Raw genomic sequence first — 25,794 nt, 5'->3', positions numbered from 1 at the left:
TTGTTCATGAAAAGCAACCCATTATTGAGACCAATCCAAATCATTAACTCATGTCTCATTTGTCATGTCAAATGTGCTTGCTTTCTCATGATACTATGATAACCCACAACATAAAATCCATTTCATCAATTCATTTGCATTGTTGTCTTTTGCTTGAACTAGATTATTTCCGTAATCTTCTAATACAACAATATACAATTTTGGCCTTCATTTCAACACTATGTGGAATACCATCAAGTTTGCTTTTCTTGTTGAACCTTTGATATACTTAGCAAACTTGTTAGACCTTTAATTATGTTGTCACTCAATTCACCAAAACCCACTGAGGGCTAGATGCACTTACATATACTCACATTCTTGTCGCCATAGATAAGTTCACCAAGTGGATATAGGCTAGGCCAATCTATAGGATCAGGTCGGAGGAGGCTATCGCGTCTTCACCGACATCATCCATCGGTTTAGCGTCCCCAATTCCATCATCATTGATAATGGGACACAGTTCACATCGAGGAAGTTCCTCAAGTTTTGCAATGAGCACCATATCTGTGTTGATTGGGTAGCCACGGTGCACCCCAGCACGAACGGATAGGTCGAACGTGTTAACGACATAATTTTGTAGGGTCTCAAGCCTCAGATCTTTAACATGCTGAACCAATATGGGAAGTGGTGGCTCGCAGAGCTGCCCTCGGTCATCTAGAGTTTGTGGATGACCTGAAGCCGGGCCAGCGGCTACACGCCGTTTTCATGGTGTATGGTGCCGACGCAGTGCTCCCCATTGACCGCAAGTATGGAGCGCCGAGGGTAAAGGCGTACACCAAGAAGGGTAACGAAGCCTACCTCGAGGTCACCATGGATTAGCTCGACGAGGTGCGTGACGTTGCCCTCCTCCGCTCGGCTAAGTACCGGCAAGCGCTGCACCGATATCACAGCCGCCATGTGTGGGGTAGAGCCTTCAACATCGGTGACCTGGTGCTCTGCCTCATCCAGAGCAACAAGGATAGGCACAAGCTATCTCCACCATGGGAGGGTCCCTACATCATCACCAAGGTGCTCTGACTGGGCACCTACTAGCTCAAGGGCGCCGACAGCCGCGTCTATGCCAACGCCTGGAATATCGAGCAGCTATGTCATTTTTACCCCGAAGCTTTTCTCTAGGATGACTCAACATCCCTATGTATGCGCATGATCCAAGGATCCCTGTCACATAAACCTCACGGGTACTTCCAAGTGATCCCAACCCCTACAGCAGTGTAGGGGGCGCACCTCACTCGAGGGCTAACAGGGATACGAGCAGCCCACGATGTACCCGAAAGGACCGTGTACCACCGTACGAATAAAAATGATAGTCCAACCAAAATGAAACAAGCAAACTATTTATTTACAAAATCTTTCAGCCCCTCATCCAGATCACCCCTACATAATCAACTAATTCCTCTGAGGGAGAACAACGCCCGCTATTCTGTTCGCTAGATCTTGCGCCAGGGGAGCCGCCGGCGCCATAATTGCCACCAGGTCGCCGGCTTCGTAGCCGGGCACATATTCTTGGCTCATCAAGTCCAGGGCGATGTTGCCCTCATAATGAGAGCGTGCAATCACAAAGGACTGCTGAACGCTAGCACACAAAGCGTCTCTCTCGAGCTCGCCCCCTCGGCTCGGGATCGACGCAATGCAGGCCGAGGTCATGTTCATCCCCAGCGGCTGAGGCACTCCAAGGTTGCCACTAACTAGGTCGATGACAAGGTGGTGATTGGAGTAGTCCGCTATCTCCCCCTCGAGGGCCTTCACCTTCTCCTCTGCCTGGGCCAGATCGGTGGTGAGCCCCACGACGGCGTTCTCAGCGTCTGCCTTTTGGCCCTTTTCCTCATCAAGCTCCCTCTAAAGGGAGCCGACCTGCCATCGAGCATTGTCATGCTCCCTACAAAGCCTCTCCTCCATTTAGCAGGACACGTCCCACTCCCCGTGCATCCGCTCGACCGTCACAGCAGCCTAGCTGATCTTCTCCTCAGACGTGAACCTTGCATCCCTCTCCTTCTAAACCTCGGTCATGAGGTCCAGAATTCATTGGCACAAGGCGTTGGCCTCCCAGGATAGTTCGTCCCTCTCCTTCTCAACCTACGTGGCATTTTCCTCGACCGTCCGAGACCGCCCCAATAAGGCCACGAACGCCCTCTCGGCGGCCTCTGCATCTTGATGGGCCTCCACCTCCCAAGTACGGACCGAAGCCATCTCTGCGACCAGATGGTCTCAGGCCTCCTTCTGCCAATGAAGGCACTGGGACTTCTCCTGACTACGCTTCATCAGCAACTATAGCAAGAAATAGGTTGAGAGACACGACCAAAAACGAATGCCGTCGTCATGAAGGGAGTGGAAAGCACTTACCCGGTAAGGGCCGGCGCCCCACTGAAACTCTGCCAGCACGGTTTGAATGACATGCGCCACGCCACTCATCAAGGAATTAAAGTTGACCCACTCCCTCTCCTCCATAGGATCATCCAAGACAAAAGGCGCGCTCGCAGGGTCCTAGGGGGTCAACCAGCTCGGTCCGAGGGCCGCCCCAACCTAGGCCGACTGCTGTTAAGGACAAAGCTTGAGACGGCTCCGTACCAGCCCCAAGCGTCGCTGATTGCTCAGAACTTGGCTCCTCCATGGCAACCCCACTAGCCACGGCCGAGGCCAAAAGCACATGGGTCGAGCCCTATCTCATCTCCAAGGTCACTAGGAGCACCATGGATGTGGCCCCCTTGTCCTGCCCCGCTGCGTGCGCCTCCACCAATAGAGGCGGAGAAAGGTCTACCTGCATCATAGGCGTAGGCGCGTTATCCACCGCCTGCTCCACTCCAGCCTGGCCTAACAATGCAGGCGCAGCTGCCTTGGCAGCCCCTGCCTCCGTTGACAACCCGCCCGTGTCCGGTGGAAACACTGCCCCGCCGCCACCGCACCTAGAGGCGATGCTTCCCTGCGGTGACGGTGCCGCCTAGAGCATGAGGGCCTTCCTTGGTGCCATCCCTAGAGTGGAGACATGACGCCTAGCACCGTGGATACGAGTGAGACCATGAATTTCATGGCAAAAACCCATCAAAGGCGCTGAATAGTGGAGATACACGACATACCTGGGGGCCACCGACAAAGAGTGCTTCTAGGGACGCGCGGTCGACCTTGGTGATGTTTCGGTAGGGTGAGGCTGCTTTTGGCCCCTCGATAGTACAAGAGGTCTCGACGACACAACGTGACCTATGCCCCTTGATTGGGACACGTCGGTGTCACGCCCCTCCGATCCATGGCCAGAGGGCGTAGACAAGGACACCCGACTCGCCTCCTGGTCATCCTCCTGGGCGATCCCCGCCCAGTCGATGTCTATGAGGGGGGAAACGGCCCTGCTCCCGCCTTCGAGCAGGTCATCGTTGGCCGCCTCACCCTCATCATTGTCATCATCATTGGTGTCGGTGTCTTCCCCTCGCTCCCGCGCCTGTGCTTTCTCCGTCTTCCTCTTCCTTCTCTCCTCCTTGGCCTTTCACTGCAGCTCACCGGTGGCGTGATTCGCCACCTTCTCTGCCTCATTCCTCGATAGTGGAGATAGGCGCTCAGAGAGGATGAGGCTCCCCGGCTGGCAAAGACATTAAAAAGGTTGGAGGATCGATGCGAGGCGCTCTGTGCGGAAAAGGATGTAAAAGGAAATGAATACTTACGAACTCTATGAAGCCGGGCTCCGGGCGCATCGGGGGACATCCTGGCACCGAGAACACATATTCCAGCACTGCCCCCGTGGAGTCCTTCAAGGACTCCATGGCGTCCTTGATGCACTGGGTGATCTCTGAGCATGCCAGCGGTTCCCTAGACATCATCGTCCCCTCTAGTGGCAGCACCGGCACCATCTTGTGCAGAGGGAACACGCGCGCCATCAGCGGCCCCACCCTTCTACCGTGGTATGCACTGATGACACCTGACCCCCTCAGGCCATGCTCCCTTAGGATCTGGATGGCCACAACGTGGTCCTCGATTCTTCTCTTCTCTTTCTCCATGAGCCCCCACTTGGCCCACGTCTCCGGAGGCACCTTAATCACGCATCCGGTGAACTCTGACAGGACGTGTCCGGGTAGAGTGGGGTCAGCGCCATTCTTCAGATAGAACCACAATGAGTGCCACCCCTTGTTCGAGGTGGACAGCCTCATGGAGATGTACTCCTTCGGCCGCTAACTCCTAAGGTGGATGCCCGCGCATCCCATTGATATCACCACCTCTGGTTGACTAGGGCCAGGACCCTTCCTCTTTTGCAAGTCAATTGCGAAGAAGTACTTCCATAGGTCGAGGTGTGGCTCGATCCCCAAATATCCCTTGCATAGCGCAATGAAGCTCGCAATGTGCTGGATTTTGTTAGGGGTCAGGTGCTATAGCTTAATCTTTTACAGATGAAGAAGTCCGATGAGGAAGTGGTGGGGAGGTGTGGTGAAATCATGCTCGTGGAAATGCAGGAACGAGACTACATACCCGTTGAGCGGTCATGGGAACTTCTCACCATCAGCCGGCAGCCATTCCTCCGCGACGGTCCACGGACAGAGAAGACCACGACGAATGAGATCCTTTAGCCACCTGAGGTCACACTCCGAGCGGTTCCACAACTCCATGGGCTGGGGCCACAACAACGGAAGATGCGGAGGCAAGGGATTGAAAGTCTAGCGGCGGCACGGTGGCTACAGGCGGTAAGGGGCAAGTGCGTGAAAAACCCGAAGGGCTAACCCTTTGATTTTATAGGGACGGATAGAGTGAGAAGGTGAACCATCCGCCTAGATCATTGTGCCTGCCGCGTCCCATCATCACACCGCCTGACACGCGAGGACCCTGCCCGCCTCCTCAAAAGATGCACAGCGAACTTCATCCTTCCTCAGCAAGGGTGTACTCGCCGAGATAAGTTGGGATATGGGGATCTAGACACCCCTATGTCCTATTACGGCCCACGATTTCAAAGGTTGGCTCATCAAGGGGTTCGACAACCGCTTGGGGCACCTACAGAACAAGGGGTAGGCAAGGATGGGCCCACAAGTGTCCGTTGCTAGGATGCATGAGGCGTTAAGGACATCCGAGCCTACATTTGAGTCTTGGTAGCGCTTGGCCCATGGTTTCTCTCAAAGAGAGGCAGCAAGCCCCTGGGGTCGGCTGAACGACCTCGAGAACTATATGGGGCAGCCATCGAGAGTTGGAGTCAGACGCCAGCCGACCCCCGTCGAATCCCCACAAATAGGAATCAGGACTCCACTCAAACTAACCCGCTAGTAGTTCACCGAGCACAAGTGTTTGCCCAACAAGGAAAACCTGGCACGGCTTCACCCCTCTGTTCCCATGAAAGAACACGCGAGGGGAACGAACGCAAGTCAAAACGACCCCTCGGACGGACCTCAGCCCTGTGTGGAGGCCCAGGGGCTTGGCATCGCAAGCAGACCTATGCGCGCAGTCACACACCAACCTCGATGGCCCATACGTGAACGGTGAGACCGTCATGATCTAAATAAGGGTTGGGATGCTCAACTAAAACGCAAAAGTCTCTTTATTCATGCAAAAACCCCTAGTACACTACAGGGCCTCGCTGATGACCTCCTCGGCAGGCACCTCAGTGGCCGCGGCATCTATAGCCTCGTCAAAGTCCTCAACAAGGTCCGCATGATCGCCCACCAGTGTTACGGCCACCCCATGGTGGACACCATGCTCGATGGTCCTGAATCTCATGGCCAGACTAGAGCTGTGCTGCCGCTAGCGTTATGACCACCCCGTGGTGGACACCATGCTTGACGGCCACCCTAACGTGATTAGGAATGTCGACGAGGCGCTCCTCGCGGCGTTCGCCTTGGGCGCGCACGTAGCCGGCGGCGGTGTTCGCTGCCTGTAGACTGACTGTAGCTCTGTCGTTAGCTCTGAAAAGGAACAAAGAAGGACAAGTGAGAATATGTGGACAGGGAGACACGACAGGGAAGAAGAGGGTAAGCACGAGAAAGTCCTACCGGCCACTTGGCCGTCCATGTATGCTAACTACGCATGGACAGTCACCTCCTCTTCTTCGGCGGTGTGCAGCGCTGCCTGAGCGGCCTCGAGGTACCCTCAAAGTCACTCCAGCTTGCGAGCTGATCTCAGGTCAGATGACCCACAGGAAGACCTAGGGCCCAGAGGCGCTGCGGAAACCGCATCGCCGGCGGGATGCCGGTCCCGCCCAGCGTGCGACACGGCTCTGCAGAAAGATGAAGGTCAGAGGGAAATTCCCATAGCAACAGTGAGGAAACATGTGAAGCGAGGCCGCACTCCTGTTCAAGCAGGCAACGCAAGAGAGGGTCCCTGTGTTCAGGCGCATCTCCGTCAGGACGCTTGCCGTGATCCATCGCAGAAGGCGAGACAAGGAAGGAGGCAGGCACCTAGGAGAGTTTGACTCACAATGGGGGTGGCGATTAACGATGTCATCCCCCATGGCCTAGTTCTTATAGGGCTTCGTGAGGAGCCCAACCAGCGTAGTGAAGCGACAGGGCACACCCCTTTGGCTTCCTCCCAACGTCAAATATGAACTGCTGCGATAACTGAGGCATGACACACCCCACAATGGGCAGTTCAAGGCATGACATTTCACCTTTTGCCTCACCCTAAGACTGGGCAACTCCCATCGCCACGATGATGAATGCCCCGGGACAGTTCACGCTCCCGGCCAGCGGGCCCGACCCGGAGAACAGCGAACAAGCCTCTAGAGGAGTGTCCCACTCCACCAGAGGCTCAGGGGCTACACCCGGTGGGTACGCTCATGTGCACCCACCTAAAGTTAAAACCAAAGGACGCTGAGTCATAACGGCCACTGAAGGGGAGCCTCACCCCTCCAAAGGCTTGAGGGCTACTGTCGGGGATAAATAATATGGCCCATGATGAAGCATCAACACGGCAGGTGATAACCCTGGCCCAACTAACAGAGGCAAGCAGCGCCATGGCCCTGGCCTGCCCATGAGCAGGACTCCCGCCTAGGTCGGCCTAGGGCTGCAGGAGCCCCGCAGTGAACCAACCCCTCGACAGGGTCTCCGCTTCGCTCGCCCCTAAAGGGAGTGGGCTCCATCTCTCCTGACCCCATGGGGAAATCTCCGCCTCGCCTGACGCCAGGGGCGAGGACTCTGCTCCCCTCGGCCCCTCAGGGGCGTCTAGCCCTCGGGCGGGGAGAGGGACCAACAACTAGGGCCCACGTCACTCTAGGGGCACGATTTCAACATCTCGGAGAAGGCGGGCACGCCTCAATGTGACCCACACCAACCACACGCCACACCGTGGGGCCCTGTACTGCCCCATAGTGCACCGCTATTCCGCCAACTCTCGGTATGGATTCGATCAGCGGGTACCGTCAAACATACCGACCATATAGGGTGATGGGAGGCCATGACCGGTGGCGAAGGCTCCAGCATGGCAACAGTGGCATATAAGACGGTGGTATGGCACCGCTCTCCTCACCATCTACAGTGCCACAGGGGTCGGTTGGCCCCACCTGAGGAGGAAGATGAGGGATGACCCCCTCAGCATGTTTTTCTCTTTCTTCTTTTCCTTTCTCTGTGTAACCTGGCCCTTCACTTGACCTATAAAAGGGATGGCCAGGGCACCTTTAGAGCTCTCTGAACACACACATGTAGAAAGACACACTTAGCTCGTAAGCTTCTCATCCACATCACAGAGAATTGGGACTCCCGTTCCTCTCTCACCCGTTTGTAACCCCTACCGCAAACTCAGCGCAAGTAACATGAGCAGCTTGGCACTAGACGTAGGGACATTCTGCCCGAACTAGTATACATCATCATGTCCTCTTGTGCACCATCCGAGCCTTGATGCTCAATCTCGAGAAATTCACTAGTCGGCGGTTCAAAACGCCGACACACGACTTAATCTTGACTCTCCATTGAACCGACCTCAATAAATGGTGGAGATTCATCCTTACTCCTTAGATGCGATGGAACAATTCTAGTGGTGATAGTGCGACACGGGTGGTCAGTCAACCTACATATGGGGTCAACTGACCCCACCTCTGGCTCCTTTAGACACAAATCTTTTTCTAGCAGGTGTCCATGTGTCATATAGTCGAATGAAAACTTGGATGGTGTTGACGGTAGTTATTATTCATTTTAAACCGTCAACCAAACATGAAAAATGGCATAAATCAACCTCCAACATAGAATTAGGTGTTAAACTAACAGAATTCCACAGGTTTTGGTGAAGCTGTGTTTCTACAGGGGTTACTCAGGAAAAGAGCCAAAGAAGACCCACATGTCGGGTTAAAAAGCATATTCCACCGCGAAACCAAGTTGAGAAGGATCTAGAAGACACGAGAAGGTGACCCACCGAAGGAGGGGGGCCCACCTGGCAGAGGCCCAGGTCGGCCGACCTGGGGCCCATCTGTCGGCCCCGCGCTTCTACGTCGGTTCCTCCACTGCCTTAGGGTTTGCATATTCGCCATTGATCAAGGTCGGTTTGATCCGATGGCTCTGGTTCATCCCACGGGTCTATATAAGCACGGCCCTACCCCTAGGATCAAGGCATCAATCAATCAGATCCAAGTCATTTGATCAAGTCATCAGAGCCAGAAACCCTAATTTCCTTAGAGCTTCACCATATTTTAGGGCATAGCTACATAGGTTAGAAGTACAGGGAGGCAAGCTTTGCTTGGATTCCGGATTGTGTCAATAGCGCAGCTTGGTAAAGCCTTCTGTAACCTCTCTCTTGTATCTTTCTATATTTATTTTGTTAGCTACAATGAATTTGACATTGCTTTATATATTGTTTGTTCTCGGTTATATTGTTCATTGTCTACTTTGATTATATGCTTAGTATAGTTAGAATGTCTTTATATTCAAGCATAAGATTGTCGCCCGTTAACATTGTGCTGACATTGATGTTAAGAATAACAAGTCATATTGACTGTTTATAATTGACATTGATGCCCGTTAACATTGTGCTGACATGTATATATTAATTTAAAGAGACGAACTCATGCATGCACCGTAAAAGAGATAATTGTATTATTTCACAAAAAGAGAGAGAATTGTATTATATATCTCTCTTATTAAGAAGATCTTATAGGTTGCCGAGTGCTAAGGGTAAATGTCATGGACATATGTGGAGTGTATTTAATTTCAGTATAGATGGAGGTGTGATTTAAATAATTCCTTAGGCCTTGGACCAAATTCTCTTTTTGTTTTCTAAAAAAATGCATATGAATCCCCTCCTTTAGACACGAAGAAAGTATAGGGTTGGGCTTGGCACAACCTATTCCTCTTTGACTTTGTTATCAGGCCATTCATCAAGCTATAAGTCCGTTCACAATCTAACAACCATTTGTCTTGTATCACAATTTAAAAAGACACACCTAATAGGTAGGCAATTAATAGTTAGCTAGCTAATATTAGCTACGAACTATTAGCTAGCTAACTATTAGTCTCTCCCTCCCAAATTATAAGTGGTTCTAATCTTGTTATACATCTAGACATGGCCTATATCTAATGTATATAGAAAAAACAATGTACATAGACAAAAACAAGAATGATTTATAATTTGAAATGGAGAGATTAACTGCTAGTGTATTAGAGATGAAAATGGCCAAAAACAAATATGGGTGTATGGATTAGGGGTGAAAACGACCTGAAATAGTCGGGGCATACACACCGTTACACAACTAGCGCAACACTTTGCACTGGGCAGATGCGACTGTCTCCTTTTTTGCATGGGGTTAGCTGTATGCATGATGTACACAAACGGACGCATTCGATGGCCACACGGCATCAAGTGGGTGAAATTGTTACGTGTCCATGTCGATCGTGTTCCCGTCCCGCCCCCCGTCGTGTAACATTCTGAAATTTGCATCTTTTGAAAATAGTTTAAATTGATTTAATTGAGCAATTGTGTGAGCATTCAATTGTAGGGAAATAATAAATTTTTGTTAAATTAAAATCAATCATAAGGTTATATACATGTTGTTGCATACATGCTGGTACACTGGTGTTTTTGTTATGTGTGTTTTGGTTTGAAATTATAACTGAATTCAAAACTAATTTGAAAGGCTTTGAAAAATTCAGTTTTCAGAAAGAGTCAAGGGAAAAATGAATGTGCACTCTCTGTTCCTTTGGCCGCTGGCTTGCTTCCCTGCCTTCGCACTACCGGACACCATGGCTTTGCCGAGTGCCTGCGGCACTCGGCAAAGCCTGAAATACACTCGGCAAAGGCTTTGCCGAGTGCCGCACTCGGCAAAAGGCACTTGGCAAAAAATTAATCGACAAAGAAGGCTTTGTCGAGTGCTTTTTGTCGGGCACTCGGCAAAGCCTTTGCCGAGTGCCGGAAAAGCACTCGGCAAAGATTTACACTTGGCAAAATGAAAATGCGAAAAAAGCCTAAAAAAATAGAAAAAAACATTTTTACCGGGGGAGGCCCCCACCGGCCAGCGCCGCGACCGGCGGGATTATAACAAGTAATTTACACTTGGCAAAATTCGCGCGCTACGCGACCGGCAGGATTCGAACCCGCGACCTCTCTCTCGCGCATACCCCCTCTTAACACTGCACCACACTATCACTTGTGTCTATATTCCGTTTTCGTTCCCCACATATTATACTAAACCGAGTGTAAATTACTTGTTTGAGGCCCTAAACGAATTCAAATCAAAAAGTTGTCAACTACAAAGTTTCATAACTTTTCGAGATCTACAACTTTCATTTTGATAGTTTCTCCATCCGAGGTCGTTTGAAAAATTTGAATTTCAAATTTGAGAAATTCAAATGTAGTTTTCGTTGACAAGATGATTTCAAATTAAAAAGTTGTCAACTACAAAGTTTCATAACTTTTCGAGATCTACAATTTTTATTTTGGCCATTTCAACATCCGAGGTCGTTTGAAAAATTCAAAATTCAAATTTGAGAAATTTAGACGTACTTTTCGTTGGCAAAATTAATTCAAATTAAAAAGTGTTCAACTACAAAGTTGTATAACTTCTCAAGATCTACAACTTTTATTTTGATCATTTATTCATCCAACATAGTGGTAGTAACATTGTTTAAAAAACTTAGAGATCTCTCTTATAGTTTTCATGAAACTATATGAGAGATGTAAATTTTGTGAACAATGTTACTGTCGCTTTATCGAATGAAGAAATGACAAAAACAAAAGTTGTAGATCTTGAGAAGTTATACAACTTTGTAGTTGAACACTTTTTAATTTGAATTAATTTACTGCTTCAAAATATGTTTTTTAGATATTCTTTGCCGAGTGAAAAAAAAAAAACACTCGGCAAAGACTTACTTTGCCGAGTGTTAAAATAAAACATTCGGCAAAGTAAATCTTTGCCGAGTGCTAAAAAAACATTCGGCAAAGTGCTTATTTTGCTGAGTGCAAAAAAACATGCGGCAAAGTAAATCTTTGCCGAGTGAAAAAAAAAAACACTTGGCAAAATAATTTTTGCCAAATATTTTTTTTTTGCCGAGTGTTTTTTTTTTACACTCGACATAGTAAGTCTTTGCCAAATATCCAAAAAATTATACTCAGCAAACTATGTAGCACTCGGCAAAGAGCTTTCGATAGTGTCGTAGCCTGCAGCAACCCGCAGCCCAGCTTCATCGCCCGTGGCTTAGCGGCCAAGCCAGAGAGCTGGCGCCCCTTTCTCCCTCTCCGTCTGACTGCCAGGCAGGGTCCGCGCCTTCTCTCTCTGTTCGATGGGCCTGGCATGTCAGCCACCGTCGCTGTCTTCTTCCTCGTGATGGAAAGGAAGCCGCAGCTTTCCGTCCTTGAGGGCGCCGAATCCTTCTCGATCTCCCTTCTTTCCATCCTTGGTGCATCTCCGGCTATAAAAGCGATGAGCCGCACTCCGTTTCCCTTTACTGACCCCTTCGCAACAGCTGTAGCGCCCCGGAACTCTCGCGCCACCGCCGCGAATCCTCGCTGCTGCAGCCGCTCGTCGGTCCACTCGTCCAAAGCTCCGTTGCCGCCCTCAGACCTGTGCTGAGTTTTGCAGCGAGGTGACGAAACTATGAGTGCCTCTCTTTTTCCTTTTCTCATTTCTGTTTACTCACAGCTTGTCGCCGGACGTTTACAGGAGCTTTCCGTCCGCCTCGTCGAGCAGCCCGTCATCTCTGTTCGTTCCCGTCGTCGAGATCATCCTAGGTGAGCTCGTGGTCGTCTTATCTTTGTCCCCGTGTTTTACCCGCGTCAAATGGTGATCCGTAGGCCGTTGTTGAGGTGCGCCGGCGAGGTCCTCGCTGCCGGCAATGGTGGCCGCCGCGCTGACCGTCGTCTCCAGCCAGCCCCCTCTTTCTATCATCTTCTGAGTGAATCTCAGCCGCCCAGATCGAGATCAACGGCTTAGATTAGAAGATACCCCTTCACGGCAATTTTGTTAAAGAGACCCCGTCGTTTCCTATATTTATGCGAGAAGTCCCTGCGCAGTTATAAATCCGAATTTTATTTCTTTTAATTTGAAAATAAGTTCACAGTATTTACGGGATTGCCATCCGTAGCTTATAACTAGCATAACTTCTCATTTTTAAATCCGATTTTCGTGATTTTCACGTCTGTGTGTTCATAGCGACATATAGAATGATTTTATAAACCTTTCAATTTGTTTTTCCACCGTTAGTGTATTGTTCTAATTATTGCTCTTGTTTGCTATGCATGATTGCTCGCGGATGCTTGTGTGATGTTGTATATTGGTGAATCATGTATAGACGGTGAGCAAGGTTAATACTTTGACGACCAACAGGTCCAGCAGGAGTACTTTGAGCAAGGCAAGTATAGCATGAGATTATCCTTGTTCTCCTATTCACTATTTATCACTTTAATCATATGCATGAGTCCCTGTGGCTATAGAGGCATTATGGAGTTATCTATTTATTTCCGCTCGCTAGACTTTGATATATTTATATAATGGATTTAATAATTGTGATGTAATAAAGCAGTGTGCTTGGTATTCTCCTTGAATTTGGCTCTATATTTGTGCAATTGATTCCTAGACACACATATAATTTATATCTAGATTTGTCTTTAAATTTGGGTATGACAACCCCGCCCCGCAAGCGGCGTGGTCGGCAACAGAAATGCCGTCGTGGATGACCCAGAAGCGACTATCAATGAAGAGCTAGGAGATGGCTGAGCGCCGGCGTCGCTAGTTCTGCTTGTCCTGAATCTGTAACACACACGTCTGAAGCAGAATAGCTTTCCAATTCCAAGAACTCAAGAAGATTGATGCTCGGAAACTATTCGTGAACCCAGCCCATGCATGTTATTGTTCACTCACAAGTTCACATTTAGGTAATGTACAGAACAGTTCATGAACTCTCGGACACACGCCAGTTTACAAGCCTTCCATAAAGTTCCATTGTCCCGACAGATGGTCTTGTTTAGTTTCTCCTCTAAAATTTATTTCCTATCCTATCGAATGTTTAGATACATACACGAAGTATTAAATATAGATTAAAAAAGTAACTAATTACATAATTTGCGACTAATTTGTGAAACAAATCTTTTAAGCCTAATTAGTACATGATTTGACAATGTGGTGTTACGATAACACATGTGCTAATAACGGATTAATTAGGCTTAATAAATTTATCTCACGGATTACTATCGGATTCTGTAATTTGTTTTTTTATTACTATCTAAACATCCCATGTGATATCTCCATGTGACACCCGATGTGACACCCTAAAACTTTACACCGTGGATTTAAGCAAGGCCTTAATTAGCCCTTGGAAAGCACTGCCAACGCTTTGCATACTGGACACCAGTTCTTCTGCCCGAGCCACTGGCCTACGCAGCACACATGGTACCGATGCTCGCACGATAGCCTCGCAACTTTTTTCGCCCTCCAGGTACTCTTCCTAGAGCAGACAAAAATGTTTAAGTTTCAGTCCATAATAGAATATTTCTACACCAGTTCCTTTGGTTATGCACATGAGAAGATTGAAAAAAGTTAAACCCTAAAAACATCAATAATGGAATCATAAGCAAAATGAAGTATAAACATTATTTGCAGAAAGGGTGTTGGATTGGCTCGGTAACTTCAAGCCTAGTTTGACGACGCCTACCACTGATATTGGAGAAATACAACTTGTGTAATTGCGGTTTCTGGAAAAACATGACTTCTCTATGGTTCGGTCACTTTTGAACCTTGCAAACACATGTGAAAATTTTGGGTGCTGTTAGGATCAATGACAGATCTAGGATGAAAGTTCAGAGAGAACTAAAAGCGGCGATAGGGGGGCTTGAGCCCCCCACTAAATCTGTCCCAGGTCATAATGTAAAGTATTTTTATGGCTGGCCATTCGAAACAAATGTTGGGCAGCGGTCGACTAGCAAAAGGAGCTCTAGCGCACTCAAGCAATGTGTGTTGTGTGCCGTGTGATTAGGAGGAGGAACCTGCCCAACATATCCTCTCCACTTGTGTGTTTGTGTAAGTGCAATCAAGCCCTAATGTGGGTTTTGGTATTGATGACCACCCAATTAGAGAACTAACGAGATTTATTAAGATGACAAGTAGCGAATTCATTAAAGAGGATGTTATATGAAAAGGAGGAGCCCTTGTCGACAAAAGATGCTCGGTAGTCCACCGAGGGGCTACCAACGATGGTAGATTGTTCGGAAGAGGTGCGTGTGACCAAGAAAAAGATGGCAACAGAGACACAAGAGTTAGACAGGTTCGGGCCGCCGGCGCGACGTAATATCCTACTCATATGGTCTGTTGTTTAGTATTAGCTATCGTATGAAGATCTTGTGCTTTAAGGGGGTCCCCTACCAGCCTTATATAGTCGGGGGTAGGGTTACAGGTCTATTAGATCTAGAAAATAATCAGCAAGCAATAACAGATTACAAAGATCATGGAATCCTAACATATCTAATAGATCATGTTGTATCTTCAGGATATGCTTCCAGAGTCCCGTGGATCTTTGCCGAGCAGCATCGTCCCCCACAAGGCACCGTCTTGTGGGCGGGGCCAACCCTAAAGACGCGGCCCATGTTCTCTGCTATGGGTATCCGGGGTCAGACCCTCCATAGCTAGTCTCTGAGCGCCTTATATCCATCATGCAACGTTGTCTTGAACTAAGCTGAGCAGTTCTCCGAACATCTAATCAGCTGGAAACGACAGAGCCAAGCTCCAAAAGTTAAGACCCGACTAGCCGAGCCATCGGGGATCGAGACGCCGAGCACTACAAGCTGAGATTCGACCAGCTAAACTCGGGTTAACCCAAGTAAGGCTTGCTGAATGGATGTGAGGAGCTCAAATTCAAAATTTTGAGATTCTTCAAATTCGGCTAAGTGTGCCAACTTAGATAATGAAAACTGAGACGCCATGGCCAAGCAGACAACCAGTCCTCGGGCGTAGCCTGGAGAGACGCATGCATTCACCGCAAGGTGAAGTGTGCCCACTTAGTCCCCGAGCCTGGTAGTAGGTGGAGAGAACACGTGGTGCCAGGGTCAGAAACTAGAGAAAAATTCCGACCAGCTGAGCAGACGACCAGTCCCCAGGCGTAGCCTGGAGAGACGCACACATTCACCGTAAGGTGAAGTGTGCCCACTTAGTCCCCGATCCTGACAGTAGGAGGAGAGAACACGTGGTGCCAGGGTCAGAAACTGGAGAAAAATTCTGACTAGCCGAGCATGCGACCAGTCCCTGGGCGTAACCTAGAGAGATGCACACATTCACCGCAAGGTGAAGTGTGTCCACTTAGTCCCTGAGCCTAGCACTAGGTGGAGAGAAACATGTGGTGCTAGGGTCAGAAACTAGAGAAAAAATCTGACCAGCCAAGCAGGCGACCAGTCCCTAGGCATGCCGACGCGAGGCGTGCCATATTTCCTAGAGTAATTTAGCCCACTCAATGGTCCGCTTCCTAGGTTTTGTAAGAGAGGCCCGTAAGGCCCAATTCATAATACAGTTAGATAAATAGCAATCTGTGCTGGGCCTGAGTAATGCCGTCTTGTTAGGCCCAGGCGCCATTTAAGGAGAGTGGGGTGGAGAATTTAGAGGGGTGTGATTACAGCGGAGGCGCGGTTTTCCAAAAACCCTGAAGATATAAAGCGGCGGTTTCAGCTTCCTATAAATCTTCCACTCCGTCAGTTATTGAGCACACACTGCCGCGACGCCTCGCCTTTCCCCGCTTACTCGAGCTCATCGCCAAATCTATTGAGCCCTTCGTCCCTAGCAACTGTTTATCTTCTAGATCCAATCCACACGTAGACGATCAGAGAGGCCAAGATCTAAAGCGGAAGATCATGGTCCCAAAGAAAAGTGCCACCGATGGCAAGAAGGCGTCGGAGGAGCCTAGCCATAATAGGGAGTGGGTTCCCTCGACCATGAGTGAGTACAAACTCGACCATCTAGTGGAGGCGGGAGTTCTCCTGGATCGCGAGATCGCTGGATGGTGCCCAGCCGCCGGTGAGCCCTTCCCCATGCCTCACACCAATGAATTGGTGATCTTCAAGGAGTTCCTCTGGCATGGATTCGGCATCTTGGTTCATCCCTTCCTCCACAACCTGCTCGGGTATTACGACGTTAGCCTGTTTAAGCTGCACCCCAACTCCATCCTCCATATTTCCATTTTTATCAATTTCTGTGAGTGTTATCTCGGCATCCTCCCCCACTTCAATCTGTTCCGCCACTTCTTCTGGCTCAAACGAAGGGGAGGTGCTGGCTCCAAGGTGGTTGGTGGGGTGTACCTGCAGCTGCATGATGGGATGGAGGATGAGTACATCTCGGTGCCCCAAAACACTTCACTGAAGAAGTGGTATGCCGGATGGTTCTACATCCGTTAGGATCCGTCGTTCACCCGGTGCGATGTCGACCAGATCTCGGTGACCAACAAGAACTGGTCAGCGAAACTAGGGAACAACGATAATCAGCAGGTGAAGGAGTTGGTCGCCCTCATGAAGGGTATAAAGATCAACGGGGTGGCGGTGGCATGTAACTTCGTTTTTTCGCTGCATCCTCCCTTGCAAGGAAAGATCCCACCCCGGGCAGACTGACTTCACTCGGGAGAGGAGTGGAGTTCTGACAAGAGACGAGATTCTAGAGCGTGCGGGCAAGCTCTTCGCTCTGGAGTCGCCATACGCGTTCCAAGGCTAGCAGAGGGCTTATGGTTGCACGAACCCACCCCCCACGGTAAGGACAAATTTTATCCTAGAAATATTTTGGATTGGCGTGCTCTAGTGTATTGATATTCCTATTATGAGATTCATGGACATGATTGGTCGATTTGCTTCTCCAACGTCCCATTGGAGGAATGGTCGACCACCGTGGACGCGTGGCCGAGCAGTACCCAACATCAAGGGAGTTTGAGCAGCAGCGTGGCCACCTCTAGCGACGAAGCATAGGAGGGGCCGCCCGCCAAGAACTGGAAGACGGTGCCCCTCTCTCAACATAAAGCGGCCAGCGTCAGCATAGGATGTGCTGACGCCCCTTGGCCATGGAGGGTGGTAATGTCAGAGTGGTCCAAAGACGATGGAGCTCATGCCGCTCCTCCGCCGATTGCTCCAGCGCCAGTTGTAGAGGCATCGGCCGACCAGGCGCCAGCACCATCGCAGGAGGAGGTGGCTCCCGGCCCTATGTCGGTGAGTCCGGCGTCCGCTCCTGCACCGGCCGCTCCTACACCGGCCATCGAGATGACGGTCGACGAGGCGCCGAAGCAAGCCAGTGCGAAAATGGCCTCCAACCCTGCGCACATGAACCCAGAGTTCGCACAAGAGCCGACTAGCCCTGTGCGTCCAAGCACAGTGGCCACATAGGCGCCGACCAGCCCCGCCGCAAGGCTCGGTGGCCCAGGGAGGTTGAGGAGATTCCATAGGATGCACAGGGTTTTAGAGTTGTAAGTGCCGTTACTTGCTGTCATACATCTTGTACTAACTATAGGTCGCTTTTAAGTGAAATGTCCTCTGACCAAAACACGGTGGTGACCGGGGAGCCCGGGGTTGACACGGCCCCCTTAGAGGTAGAGGGAGAACCCAGGAGTGCCACGACGAGCACCCCTGCAATGGAAGAGCCGACGCTGGTGGTGCAGACTGCTGCCACCATGGGCGACTAGGGAGAGCCACGTGAGGGCGGCGAGGCGCTGGCTCCCTCTGTCGATCAAAGTGGCACGGCGCCTGACACTCCTAGCTTAGTGCCAGATGATGGCGGCGAGCTACCGGCCGCCCCGGAGGAGCCGACAGCGGGAATGGAGTCGGTGGGCCCCGTGGCGCCTCAGGAAAGCCAAGAGGCGGAGCCTGCGCCGACCGCCGATGAGGAAGTAGAGGTTATCAAACGTGACGAAATGCCCCCACAGACCGTGCGCATTTTCCGCACATGGGGAACAGAGGTGGTGGTGGTCGAGGAGGAGAAGGCCAATCTGGAGGTCAAATGCCTTTGCTCCACCCTCAATAATTATATGAAGAAAATCGAGGTGAGCTAGGGTAGATAAGGTTGTAGTGTCTTCTTTTGGTGTTTGTTCCCTAAACCAATCTTGTCTGTAGGACATACTACAAACATCAGAGCACCACCATCGGCTCATCAACAGGATGATGCCTCTTGTTGATGAGAATAAGGCGCTGCAGGCCACCATCGCTGACCTAGAGAGTGGGATCCAGAAGGCCACGAGGACTGGGACCTGGCTAAGGCGAATGCTGTTGACCTGGAGATCCGCTTGAGTTCCCTAGTCGAGGAGCTGAAAACAATCTCTGACCAGAAGAGGGGTACCATACATGTTTTTTAGCTCGACCATTATCTAATTCTTATGTCAGCTAACTCGCAAATGTATGCAGATTTGGAGGAGGAGCTCGGCATGTCATATGAAGCGATGAAATACTTCTAGGATGAGAAAAAGGCTGTGGATGAACGCGTGGCGAAGATAGCCGACGAGCTTGAGGGTAAGCCGGTGTTGTTGGACCTGGTGCCATTTGGACTACGAGATGATCACTTGGATTTTTGCAGACTACTGACGCCGGACCCAGGCATAATTCTAGGACTTCCACCTCTAGGTGGAGGCGGAGAAAGCGAAGGTGGAGGCGGTCATAGCTAGGATAAAACCCATGCTCGATTGCATTGACCTCGATGTAGTGGAGTCCTCGGAGCCGCAACCTAGTCTCAGGCCACCCCGACTAGACGCCATCATTGAAAAGTGTCGGGGGGCCTAGGAAAGCTTCAAGAACTTCAACAGGGACGCCATCCTTTCCGTCGCGACTCACGTCCTCGCTGTTGTCTGATCCCACTACCCCTCAATCAGACTCGAGGTGATAGGGGCTGGCTACACCATAGGGACCAACTTGGAGGCCATAGGAAGGCTACATAGCGATGTGGAGGAGGCGGCCACGAAGCTTGCAGGCAACGTCGACCTATTTAGGCATGATTAGGAACAAGGTTGTACTTGCAGAAGGACTTTTGTAAATATTGGGGGCACAAAAAACACTTAATGTTTGTGCTACAGAGTTGAATTAATTAATGGTGTTATTGTTAGGCGTTGCTTAATTTTCACACGTTCATGTTAGAGACTTATCGAAGCAGCTAGTTCTTTAGCCGAACGCTTAGCCTTGGCTAGCCAGTACTCTATAACATCGAGCGCTGGAGCCCGTGCACGTGTAAAAGGTACCAACGTGACCAAGGAGCGCTGCCGACCACCCATGACACGGAATGATAGAGCTTTGGTGCATGTAGGGAGAGATCGGGGATAGGGCCTCATCTAAGGTGCTCGGGCGTAAAACGTTACTATCGGTGAGTTGGACAAAATGGTGCTTATGGAGATTTCGAGGAGTTATTTGGTGCTTAAGGTGTTGGGTGGAGAACTTGTGGATAAATCATGAAAAACACATGGAGATACAATGGAGATCATATCATGGATGAAAACTTTATTGAAATTTTGGAGTATGTAAAAGGAGTACATATCTTAGATGAAGCGTTTTAGGGATAGAAACGTATGAGTAGCTCGACATTCTAGGAGTTTGGGACATCGACTCCTTGGAGGTCGCACAACTGATAGGACCCTGGTCGGGTGACTTCCTTAATCACGTAGGACCCTTCCCAGGGTGATGACAGCTTGTGCATCCCTTCTATCATCTGTTTCCGCCACAGGACAAGGTCGCCGACCACAAATGACTGGCCTTTAATGTTGTGGCTGTGGTATCTTCTTAGCCCTTCTAGATATTTGGCTGTTTGGACGCATGAGACAATGCGTTCTTCTTCTGCTCTATCGACATCCTCCATTCGGGCTTCTGTGTACTACTCTTCATCGTAATATTCCACTCTGGGTGCTCGGAAAGCAACATCAGCAGGGAGCACGGCCTCAGAGCCGTAAACCAAGAAGTACAACGATAGACCGGTATTGCGACTGGTCTGCATGCGTAGTCTCCAGACCACAGCCGACAATTCTTTGAGCCACCCGCCGGGGTGCTTTTCTTCCTTCTGATACAGTCTTTTCTTGAGGGCATCTAATATCATGTCATTTGCCTATTCGAGCTAGCCATTGGCTCTAGGGTGGGCTACTGAGACGTATTTGACCAAAATACATCGGTCTTCATAGAAGTCCCAAAAATGGTGGCCGATGAAGGTTGACCTGAGGTCGGTGATGACGCTGTTTGAAAGACCAAACCTGTGGATGATGTCCTCGAAGAGCTCGACGGCCTTCTTTGCCTTGGCTGAGGCGAGGGGTTTGTACTCTATCCACTTTGAAAACTTGTCGATGGTGACATAAACATACCAGAAACTGCCTGGCGCTTGCTTAAAAGGCCCAATCATGTCGAGGCCCTAGCATGCAAACAGCTAGGATGTGGGGATGGTCTGCAAGACTTGTGCCGGTACGTGTATTTGCTTGGTGAAAAATTGACATGCTTCACAGTGTCAAACCAGGTCCTCGGCATCAGTGATGGCCGTGGGGCAGTAGAAACCTGCTCAGAAAGCCTTACAGACTAGGTTCCTGGAGGCGGCGTGATTGCCAAAGGATCCGACGTGAATTTCACGGAGTAGTTTAATTCATTCATCCCTGCTGATGCATTTAAGTAGGATTTCACCTTTGGCATTTTTCCTCATCAACTTCCCACTGACCAGGACATAATGCTTACTACGGCGGATGATGCGCTCTATTTTGGCCTTATCGGTCGGGACATTAGTGTTGGTGAGGTACTTGATGAATTGTTCCCTCCAGTCGGCAATCTGCCCTAGCACAGCGAGGACGAGCTACTCGGCAGTGGGAGTTTCCTCATCTTCCTTCTTCTCTTGAATGGATGGTGTCATGAGGTCATGGACGAATACTCTAGGTGGGACCTTGGCATGGCTGGAGCCTATCTTGGACAGATGGCCAGCCAATTAGTTCTGATCTCATACCACATGATGGTACTCAATGCCGTAAAATTTTCCTTCCAACTTTCTGATCTCCGAGCAGTAAGGGTCCATTTTGTCGTTGGTGCAGGACCAATCCTTGTTTACTTGATTGGTTACTAGCGCAGAATCCCCGTACACCATGAGGCGTTTGAGGCTGAGCTCGATGGCTATATGGAGTCTGTGGAGACACGCTTCGTATTCAACGGCGTTATTGGAGGCTGGAAAATGGACTCGGAGAACATAATGGAGCATTTCCTTGGTCAGAGTAATGAACAGGATGCCCGCTCTAGCACTGTCGATATTGAGGGCACCGTCGAAGTACATCGTCGAGTGCTCGAGGCAATCTATGGGGACGGGCTCTTGGATCTCAGTCCACTCGGTAATGAAGTCAGCCAATGCTTGGCATTTTATGGTCAGCCGGCTTTTGAACTCGACGGAGTAAGTGCCGAGCTCGACCGCCCATTTGATGATGCGTCCGTTGGCTTCTTTATTGCAAAGAATATCGCCCAGAGGGAATTCAGTGACTACTGCTATCTTGTAGAACTCGAAGTAATGGGAAGCTTTCGAGATGTAATCAAAATAGCGTATAACAGCTTTTGTACCTGTGGGTAGCGTGTTTTGGAGTCGTTAAGGACTTCGCTAATGAAATAGACCGGGCATTGTACCTTGTAGGTGTGTCCGACCTCTTCGCGCTCGATCACGATGGTCGTGCTGACAACTCTAGATGTAGCAGCAATGTAGATCAAGAGTGATTCGTTGGGTTGCGGAGCTGTCATAATAGGAGGTTTTGTTAGAAAAAGCTTAAGCTGCTCGAAAGCTACGTCGGCCTCGTCCGACCATGTAAAGCTCTCGGAGGCCTTGAGCAACTTAAAGAAAGGGAGGCCCTTTTCACCAAGATGTGAAATAAAATGGCTTAAGGCCGCCATACACCCCATGAGCTTTTGTATATCCTTGATGCAGGTCGGCCGCTTCATGTTAGTGATTGCCGATATCTTCTCAAGGTTCAGCTCGATGCCATAGGCGCTGACGATGTACCCCAAGAGGATTTCAGAAGGAACGCCAAAGATACACTTAGATGGATTTAGCTTCCACCTAAACTCCTTCAAATTAGCAAAGGTTTCTTTGAGGTTGGCGATGAGGTCGGACATGGTTTTTGACTTGATGACCACGTCATCTATATAAACCTCTACATTACGGCCTATCTGCCTATCGAGGCACATCTGTATAGCTCTCTAATATGTTGCCCCGATGTTTTTGAGGCCGAAGGATATGGTGGTATAGCAATACGCACCGAATGGAGTAATAAAGGAAGTTTTGATCTGATCATCCTCTCTCAAGGAGATCTGGTGATAGCCGGAGTAGCAATCTAGGAAAGAGAGGAGCTCACAGGCAGCGGTGGAGTCGACAACCTCGTTTATGTGAGGCAACCCGAAGGGGTCTTTAGGGCAGTGTTTGTTGAGATCGGTGTAATCAACACACATCCTCTATTCTTTATTCTTTTTTGTACAAGGATTGGGTTTGCCAGCCATTCAAGATGATACACTTCTTTAATAAATCCGGCTGCTAGGAGCCATTTTATTTCTACCCTAATAGCCTCCTTCTTGTCTGGCGTGAATCGTCGGAGCTTCTGCTTGATCGGCTTGGCAGTCGGTGAGACATTTAAGGAGTGCTCGATCTTCTCCCTCGGTACCCCCGCCATGTCTGCAGGTTTCCATGTGAACACATCGGCGTTGGCACGCAGGAAGGAGACGAGCACGCTTTCCTATTTGGGGTCAAGGTTGGCCCCAATCTTGATAGTCTTAGAGGGGTCGTCGAGGCCTAGGCCAACCTCCTTGATCTCCTTGGACTTGGCGGAGGCATGGGGGGCTTCAATCATTGGAATCTCCTAGTCTTTAGGAGGCACCGTCTTGGAATCAGCTACCAGGCCTGCCATCTGTATGGAGAGGTCGGTAGCCTCGGCGAGAGCGAGGCTTTCTGTCTCGCAGGCGTAGGCGACGGAGAGGTTGGTGCACAGAGCCAAGACTCCTATAGGAGTAGGCATCTTGAGTACCGGATAGACGTAGTGCGGGATCGCCATAAATTTGGCCAGAGCTGGTCGGCCAAGTATAGCATGGTAGGCGGTGTTGAAGTTAGCCACATAGAAGTTGATGTGTTCTATACGGAAGTAGTCGATCGTACCGAACTGTACTGGCAAGGTGATCTCACTGAGGGGTTGTGATGCCCTACCGGGCACTACCCCCCAAAAGAAAGAATCGGAGGGAGTGAGATCTGTCATAGTGAGGCCCAGTTCCCTTAGGGCTCCGGTGAAAAGCTAGTTGAGGGCGCTCCCGCCATCGATGAGGACTTTTCTGAAGAGCACCTTCTCCACCATTGCGTCCAGCACGAGGGGGAAACACCCTATGTAAGCGATATCAGCCCACTAGTTGGCCCTGCTGAAGGTTATAGGAACTTGAGACCACGAGCGATAGTTGGGTCGGCGATGATATCTTGCTTGGATATGGTGAGCACTCAGCGAGCGACGAGTTTTTGGTCTCTTTTGCTCTCAGCAACGGCGACTCCCACAAAGATGGTGGCGACCACCTTATCATAGTTCTAAAAGGCATTGTTGTCATCCCCATGTGGTCGACGTCCCCGATTGGCGTCATCTTCGTTGTCGTCCTTCTTCTTGTTCTGCAATTCCTTGGCTAGACCAAGGCAATCCTTCATCTTGTGCTTGCTGTTCTTGTGGAGGGGACAAGGGCCCTCAAGAATCTTCTTGTATTGCTCGCCGTAGTTGCGTTTGGCGTGGGGTTCGTCGACCATTGCAACGAAGTTATTTGGTCGACAACAGCGACACTGCGCTGCTTTCGAGCCTTCTGATCGATCACGGGGGGCGTCGTGGCAGCGTTCCCTGTCATCTCAGCAGTGATCATTATGACGTTCGTCCTGTCGGTCATCACCATGATGAGGTGGTCGGGGAGGCTATTGAGCACCAGTGTCTTCATTATGGCGTAGCTCGGCCTCCTCAGCGTTGGCATATTGGTCTGCCATGGTGAGCATTTCACCAATCCCCTTTGGAGGCTTGCGGTTAAACTTGGAGCGCATATCACGGTGACTGAGGCCATGGACGAAGGCGGTGATGACTTTTTGCTTTGGTGATGTTAGGTATTGAGTTCCTCATCTTGGAGAAACGTCGAATGTAGCTTCAAAGGAGCTCGAAGGATTTTTGATAGATGCGGTTTAGATCATGTTTGGTGCCCAGGCGATTACATGTGGCCATGTAATTGTTGGTGAAAATTTTCTTCAATTAATCCCACGAGTCGATGGAATCTGGAGGGAGGCCGGTGAACCAGTTCATCACGGGAGGAGTAAGCATGATGGGCAAATAATTTGCCAAGACGCTAGTGTCGTCGCCAACAGCGCGTACAGCGGTGGCATAAGCCTGTAGCCACTGGGTAGGATTCATGCGACCTTCATAAGGTTTGACCCCGGTGATCTTGAAGCCATTGGAGTGTTTGGAGTGTTCTTGTGAAAGCCTTAGGGCCTTCGGGATCACCACCGTCGTGGTCGGCGAGTACGGGAGCATCGCCCTCGGCAGGCAGAGCTAGAAGGGGCTAGAGTGTGTCGACTAGATTGCTGAATTCCGTGTCATACTCCTGGCTATGTTCGACCTCTTGTTCATGCCTGGAGAAACGACGTCCGTCGATGTTTCGGCGAGCGTTGCGAAGGTTGTCAATATGCCCACGGACATCCCCTCGAGGCTGGTTGACCTCCTAGTCGGTGTTGGGATTGGCATTACACGGCGGCTGAGTACGGTCATTGACAAGATTGCCCATGTTTCCCCTTTGGAGGAATTGTCCACCGTCTTGACGGTGGTCGGTGAAACGGCTCCTACTAGGCTGATTGGATCTGTGGGATCTTGGCGCGGTAGATTGGCGATTAGAGCTCGTGGAGTGAGAGGATGCCTGATCATGGCGAATATCATTGATCTGGCAATGAGATGTCTTTATCATTGCGGCAATCATGGCGACCTTCGACGTTTGTGGCAGTCTACTGAGCTCATTGGCGGTGATGGCGAGGTTAGCGCTCTGAGTTTGATAGACCTCATGGTCTCCAATGCACATGAATTCGATGTTCAGATTGTGGCACAGACGGCCATGATCACCTTGGCCGTCAGCCTAGTCGGCATTCGCATTAGCTTCGGCAGCGGCGATGGTGGTTTCGTTTTCCTAGCGTGTGGCTCGATTAGCATTCCTGGCGAGACAAGCCTGTTGATCTTAGTCGGTCTCCTCATCGTGTGGCGGGCTATCGAGGCTCACCAGAAAAAGCTCTCTTCCAAAGCTCGACGGGAAGCGAGGACAGACGGGAACCGTCTCGGCGAGAGTCTCTGTGGAGCCAAGGGATTCAGAGCCCGGGTCCTCTTTCAGGATGGTATGAAGGGATTCATCTAGGAGCTGGTGAATCTGTACCATGTTGATCGTCAGAGCGAACTGGTCGGCGCT

Source organism: Miscanthus floridulus, chromosome 7, assembly GCF_019320115.1.
Source record: "Miscanthus floridulus cultivar M001 chromosome 7, ASM1932011v1, whole genome shotgun sequence".
Classification (NCBI taxonomy): domain Eukaryota; kingdom Viridiplantae; phylum Streptophyta; class Magnoliopsida; order Poales; family Poaceae; genus Miscanthus; species Miscanthus floridulus.
This window is presented reverse-complemented; position numbering follows the sequence as displayed.